Source organism: Onychostoma macrolepis, chromosome 02 (genome assembly GCF_012432095.1).
Source record: "Onychostoma macrolepis isolate SWU-2019 chromosome 02, ASM1243209v1, whole genome shotgun sequence".
Lineage (NCBI taxonomy): Eukaryota > Metazoa > Chordata > Actinopteri > Cypriniformes > Cyprinidae > Onychostoma > Onychostoma macrolepis.
In genome coordinates this window covers 5,761,679-5,769,364 of record NC_081156.1, presented here as the reverse complement: position 1 = coordinate 5,769,364, position 7,686 = coordinate 5,761,679, and the positions used below count along the sequence as shown (strand labels likewise).

At 36.8% G+C, this 7,686-nt stretch overlaps 1 protein-coding gene across 1 annotated transcript in view; it reads right to left on the bottom strand.

Moving 5' to 3' along the window:
• The window catches only part of bcl2b (BCL2 apoptosis regulator b), a 73,020-nt gene that overhangs the window by 63,703 nt on the left and 1,631 nt on the right, over positions 1 to 7,686 (bottom strand). The window lies entirely within an intron of this gene.

The following is a 7,686-nucleotide window of genomic DNA, read 5'->3' as shown; positions in this document are numbered from 1 at the left end:
ATCATCAATGTGATGCCAAATACTCATTTTCCACAAAACTTCCAGTTATTCTTAAGTGCAGACCATTTATGGTTCACTTTCAGTGTGTGGAAGGACATGACGTGAAACATGTGACGTGAAACATGTGACGTGAAAGGCAGCCCAAGGACTTCTTCCACTCTTAACTTTCATTAGTGGCTCTCCACTTCCTGCACATGGCTCTTGTGGCACTCTCACATCCCCTAAGCAAATAAATCAGAATGATAATCTCTCACAGAAGCATATGATATGAGAACTACAGGACGTTCTCGTCAGTAATAGTTCTGATTGTTCTATTGAAAGTGAAGAGTCATACTGATGAGAAAGAGTGAAACATGAAACCACACAACGGAATCAATGGCAGGAGCCAGTTTTATATGGATAGAGGCATCCGTCATCATTCCCATTCATCTCAACACCAGTTGCTGACGTATGGGACCTGCATACTGACAATTTTTGGCTCAAGTCATACAGTAAATGCCATGTGACTGAATACTCTGGAGCCTCGGGACAATGACATCATGACAACGCTGACAAGCTGATGGCACCACAAGAACACCAACACTAGTAACTACACTTTCCTCAAAAAAATAAATAAAGGCATTTGGTGCCATGCTGGCGTGAAACTTGTTTCAATTGCGTCAGGGCCATCATATGATAGGCTTATTTTTTCCAGTGAAACGGACGCAAAAGGTGCCATCTCCTAAAGATAAAACTACTATTGGTATATGCTCACACATCAAATGGATTGTGAATGTCATTTCATGTTGATTTTAACCCTCCTATCGCATTAAAAATTGTATACACCTTTCACAGTCCCAGGTCAGATTTGATCTGGTGAAACATGAGTTTATTTTCTACTAAACCCATATTATATCTGATCAGTAACTTCTTATTAATGAGTGAATATCCAAAAAGTTTTAAATGTTACCATGTTTTACTGTGTTATTAGAACATGTACCCTTTTTTATCAACGGTGCTTTATTTATTTTTTTTATTGTACGAAGCATAAAAATACCATATGTTTGCAGATATTTCGGAAACATGCTAAGTTCACATACTTGTTTCTACGAAAAACAATTCTACAGGCAATTCTGCTTTGAAATATGCTTTCAGTGTCAGAATGTCTGTTTTTGTTTTGATCTACAACTCCACCCACTACCACTTACCCAATAGTATTTTGACAACCCTGGGTGCCAGATGGCAGAAAATACAGCATATTGCAGCTATGGAAGCAAGCAAACAAACTGTGTCAGAGATTGCAAATTCTACACGACCTAAAAAGCCTCGGCATCCATCTAAAAAAACTCTATGATCAGAGGCACATTAAAACGCAGATAAATCACTTCATAAGCTTATGGTGTATGGCTCGACGTCTTCCATTGATAATTGTACTCATTCCTGTTGTATGTCCTCAATCTGGCAACCCGCATGAGCATTGAGTCTGAGGAGGAGGGGGAGGGAGAAATAACGCAAACATTTTGCATTTGGACTGAAGTACCCATTTCAACCACTATTGCATACTGCATTTAAAAAATTAAGAAACTCTTTGAAATTTCAAATTTTACAAGAACTACAGCAAAACCACTGTGATGCAGCAATTTTTTTCATGAGAAATTTTATTTCAGTATTTCATTATTTGAAAATAATAATAATACAATATATATGTATATATATGTATATATATATATATATATATATATATATATATATATATATATATATATATAAACCAGTACTGGAATGAATGGAAGTTAAATTCATTTGAACTTATAACTCAAGCTGCTCAAAAACAGTCCAGATGTATGAAACCTGCATATTCTTTTTCTAACAATACAACATCAAAACAACTTAAATATTACTCTGGAATTTTCAGACAAAATGTATTCATTTACTTATATAAACTTTCACGTTTCCCTTTCAAACTTTCTTTCCTTTTACAAATTTTGCTCTACACCCCTTTAGGCTATAGAATAGTTCATTAGATATAGTTTGTTATTTTGTCTGTTTATTGTCTCTTTGTGCGTACAAATACAAATTTCCAACAAATTCAGTTCTAAAAGTGTATGTGAGATACCGGAAAGAGGCTAAATGTATTTTTCTAAAGTAATTTGAGACAAATTCAACTAATAGATGTACAAATGGTCCTGAGACATTTCAGGCTTGACACTGGAGAGAACATACAATGGGTTGTGTGTGATGAGTATCAAACCAGCTCTCTCATAATCCTCCATCACTTGTCCAGGTGTGCCCATCCAAAATCTTCACTGAAACTTCTAGAAAATGGAGGAATAACTTGTAAAGGGCAGTCCTTATTATCCCCCTTTTAAAGACACACAAGCAAATGTCTCCAGCTAAATGTCAGGGCTCTTTTGCAAAGTCACATTATCAGCAGACAGCAGATCTATTTGCGAGTGGCCCTATGGCACGCAAACCTCCCTCTACAGTTGAACCTGGATCAGTAGGCTGAAGTGTATAATTTAAGAGCTAAGCAGCTGCCAACACAGCACGTCATGCAGCATTTACTGTCACGTCGCACAAATAAACACAGGTGCTGCTCACGTGGGCTATGGGCACATTACCTCGTCAGTCTGCAGGAGGCACCTCTAGCCCATTTGGCACAGAGTTCACAGAAGTGCAATGGGGAGGGGTGTCCAACGTGAATTTAGAGGAGAATAGGGTAGTTAAACCCAGGATCAAAGTGTTAAGTGTTCATTTTCAAAGGTTTTAACTCTTTAAGCTATAGCTGAACCTACTGTTTGACCAAACATTTTGCTGTTTGTTTGTGGCTTGCTATAGTGACTATTGAAAAATGGCACTTATAAGTATATACACACTACAACTCAAAAGTCTCTTCTGCTCACCAAGGCACTATTTGTTTGATCAAAAATACAGTAAAAACACTAATAATGAAAATTGAAATGTTATTGCAATTTAAAATGTAATTTATTTTTGCGATGCAAAGCTGAATTTTCAGCATTCAGTGTCACGATCCTTCAGAAATCATTCTAATATGCTGCTTTGCTGCTCAAACATGTATTATTATTATCAATGTTGAAAACAGTTGTTATTTACTGCATATTTCTGTAGAAACTGTGATACATTTCGAACAATTTTTATAAAAGTCTATTTAATTTAGCAAATTTTTGTCTTTACAATATCACAATTTTTACTCGCACAATATGGATCTTTATAAATTCAAATATATAGCTACCTTTTCATTGTATGGAGGGCATCCTTCACAAATAGATTGCCATATTTTGTTGTCAGACTAACTTCAGTCTTCAGTTACAGAAGATCCAGAAAATTTTATAGTGCAAAAAATACAGAAAATTTCCTCTGGGCCCGGATAAGAGCAATCACTCTACGTGGGACGAATGAATCCCACCAGGCCAGTGTATAATTGAAACAGACTGAAAAATATATAGAATATGACTCAAGGTGTTATTTTCTGAATACAGGCTTATACTGTCTATGAGCACATGGTGAATTACAGGACAAAATATAGACAGTAGCTTGTTGTTGAGATCCAGACGGGGAGGTAAACAAACACACAGTGATTTGTGATGCAGCTAGATGAAAATTTCAAGTGTGCAGGGCAAGACAGCAGACTCAACAACATAAAGCCACAAATGACACCTATTTTTAAGTCGCGTGTTAAACAGGAAACAGAAGGGCAGGCCGATTTGAGAGCGCACACGTTGCTCTCGCTTGTCCAAATGTCATCATTGAGGTTAATGAGCCTGCCGCCTCCGTCACTGTTTTTAGTGCAGGGCGGAAAATATAAACCCTGGCAGGATTTATAGTATCTAGTTGCCCACGTCAGAGTAATCTAGTAAACTTGATTCTTTTTATAGAAAACCACAATAGACACTGGGATCTCAATCCTTCTGTTCCTATACGAATAATTACAGAACAACATGTTTACAGTATTTGATAACCTTTAATATAACACAAGCAATCGTTTAGTGGATTTTCACTTTGCCTTGTTTGTTAACAAATAGTTGCACTTATTGCTTATTGACTTATTGCTTGTTTTCATAAATTGGCTTCTGAGTCAATAAGTCTGCAAGATTGTTTCAAGTAACGTTAACATATTCAAATTTACAGTATAATTAATAGATAGTTAATCTTTACATTCTAGCCAAGTTAGCGGTCACACATTTGACCACGTCAAATGCAACAAATATGGGCAACAGGATATGATGTCACACTCTAGAACTTCTGTTTTTATAAATAATAAATTATGATTTTGGGTTAATTTTGTTATCCAGTGCGATTTCTGAAGAGCAGGGTGGCAGATGACCGATACAATGCTGAAATACAAATAATTTAAGGATAGCACATTACTTCAAACAAAAATGTGATACTTTCATATTACAAATATGATTTATAATTTTTTTTTTTGTTGTTGAAAATGTATTATAGACTAAGAATGATTCATGGATTTGGGGAACTAACACTTCTTTTGATTAGCCAAGTGGACAAAGTTAAAATTCAATGATTGAACCAATGATCTTGGTTGACTGGTTCATCGGTTTATTCATTGGTTTATTCATAATTATAAAAATCAACTCATAATAAATTCAAAATGTTCCTACACAATCTGCTCCATTTATCTACTCCCTTATTTGGCATTCCTGGAAAACTTTAGTGTTTTATATGTTTATTTATTTATTTTAATTTTTCTGTTGAGCCTCTAAATTGTAGATCTTCTACAGACCTTATGTAGCTCCACCCCTTTTCAGTGCTGTCTTCTGTTTGTATTTCCACAGTGTGAAGGTAAGATTGAACAAATTTATGAATGAACCGCTTGTTTTAAAATCTTCCCGGTCTACTTTATGACATCCGCTTCGAACATTACTATGCACTTGATAACTTTCGTTAACTCTACCATAAGTAAATCCACTTCACCAGCTAATTACTCTTCAACAGAGATGCTATAGAGCTACTGCAAAAACAGAAGTTCAAAGACAGAATTCTACAGATGGCTGTGCTCTTGTTTCTCTGGCACATAAAGCCTATTGGTCAACTATCTTCTGCAGGTTAGAGAACATGAACTTTTGTACACTGCAAAACACATTATGCTTGCATTCCTGGTCTGCTCATGTGTTTGAATGGAAGTGAATGAAACACTTAATCTTCTGTAACAGCCCATTGTTTAGAGGACATGACATTTCATATACACCTTGACATGGAACAGACACTGACACGGGACTTCTACCGTCACTTATAAGCTTCTCTAATCACTTCCACATTGTGAAATGAAGCTAAATGATATTTAGGCAGAAATGGGATCCACTGGTCGAGTGAGTAAACCTGGATCTCTCATATGATCTCTGATAAATGTAATACAGTTCCAACTTTAACCAACAGCATCAATGAAACATAAAATAGCATGAGGATGCTGTACTGATACTACCTAAAATCAGGTGTAAGTTGGCGTGTCGGTGGAAAATTTCTGGAAACTTTCCAAAAAATTCCATAATTTTCTGAAAGTTTCCAGAAGTTTTCCACCCCGTGCAACCCTAGGTGGAAGGCTAAAGATTAAGCTAGATTTTTTTTTTTTCGTATCATTTGTCAAAAGAAAACTATATGTCTGATCACTTAAATCTCTGGGAGTCCAAACGTCATCATTAAGGTTAACGAGCCTTAATTTTATATCTTAGTAATTTCAATAGCTACCGTAGCAGGGTTTCTTTTATCTGCAGTATTTCCACTGTTGGATAATGCAAGCAGTTGTCAGAGTCACTCAGGCATATGTTACGTCTCTCTGAAGCGTTCTGGTCTGTTTCAGAGCCATGAACGGAAAGAAATGCGTAAATAGAGGGACTCTTTGCTGATGTTCGGGTCAGTGCGGGTGTAATCTTTTGATATGTGTCAGTAGTTTCCACTTTCAAAAGGTCAGGACTCAAGGGGAATGTTAAACTTTTCTTCCTTAAAGATGAAATACAGCCTTTGAATTATTTATGAATACCCTCTGGACACAGTGCTTTGAATTATGCACATCCACATTAAGTCTTTGTTCTAACACTCTAACTAGGACTAACTATAATAACGTTGCGGTCTATGGTAGTAGAACAGAGGTGTGGAGACTGAATGCAACACAGTGAATGAATGAGGGGAAGTTCTGGATGACCAAGCTGCACCAAACCATAAGTTCCCGCTCATTTATGTTTGTCACGGTTCAAGCGAGTTCATTATAGAAAGGTCATATTCTGAATGGCCATCCAAAAAAGCAGAATGTCTCCTGAGTTCCTCCTCAAAATTGGAAAGTCTGAAACTGAATGGCATGCTAGTTTACTACTTAGATACATGCATGTTTGATTTGATTTGATGAGCTTTTAAAGTGAAAAGTGAAAGTGAAGTGACATACGGCCAAGTATGGTGACCCATACTCGGAATTTGATACGTGCACACACACAGCAGTGAACACACACCCGGAGCAGTGGGCAGCCATTTATGCTGCGGCGCCCGGGGAGCAGTTGGGGGTTCGGTGCCTTGCTCAAGGGCACCTCAGTCGTGGTATTGAGGGTGGAGAGAGCGCTGGACATTCACTCCCCCCACCTACAATTCCTGCCGGCCCAAGACTCGAACTCGCAACCTTTGGATTACGAGTCCGACTCTCTAACCATTAGGCCACAACTTCCCCTCAGCTTTTATTGAATTGTGTAATTTCTTCACTAAATGGAACTGTTTTCTAAAACGATTCTCAAAGACTCCCACACTCTGCTTTTGGTTTATCCATCACTCTGGAAATGAAAGGTCAAGTTAAGTGCACTGCATTGTGGGATGCAGTACCCTAGTGTGATCTTGGTGTAATACCACACTTTTTAGTAAATGTAACAGATCATCTGGGGAAAAATGAGCATACTGTGCAGTCTACCTAGTATATGCTACTGAAATTGTAGGAATAATACAGTCCTATGATATCAGAACGGAGTTGTAAATTATTTGTGTTGTCCATTTTTATGAAAAGTCTTGCACCACTATTAATGTTAGAATGGTTTTATGAACATATTTGATAGTTACCTGTAGCTTAAAGGTCCATATGAGGCTTATTTAACCTATTGGGACCAAACACCCTAAAAAATGTCTCCATTTTTGACTCAAATTATCAAAATGAAATCATACTTAATGTAGCCAGAAAAGACAAACTTCAGTTCGCTAGCTTCAAGTCATGTTATCATTCTCTTCCTCTGCTAATACTGTACTTGCACTAACTTTGTCACCGAAAATTGAATGAAATAACGAGGATGCTGTGAGTGTGAATTGTTCACAACAAGATAAATAACATGCATTTAGAAAATAGACCATTTTCATTCCAACTTTATAAGGCTTTCTGCTGGTTTTTACATGATTAGAAAGTCTTCATTTTAAAATATTATTAAAAGGTTAATTATGAATAAATAATCGAAAAAACGAATTATAATGAATAAAAAAATATATCTCGTATCTTCTGTTTTGTTGCATACCCAAACATGCTGCGTTGGAGGCGGTTGGCATGACTGCACAAGTTGTGACTTAACAAAATTTAAGAAATATTGTGTAAGATTTACCCAGTAACTTAACCTTTGCATCTTCTTGGGTTATGTTGCTGTCTGTTTCACCAGAGATACACAACAGAAAATGAAAAGCCAGGCATGCAACCCCTACCAAACTGTAACA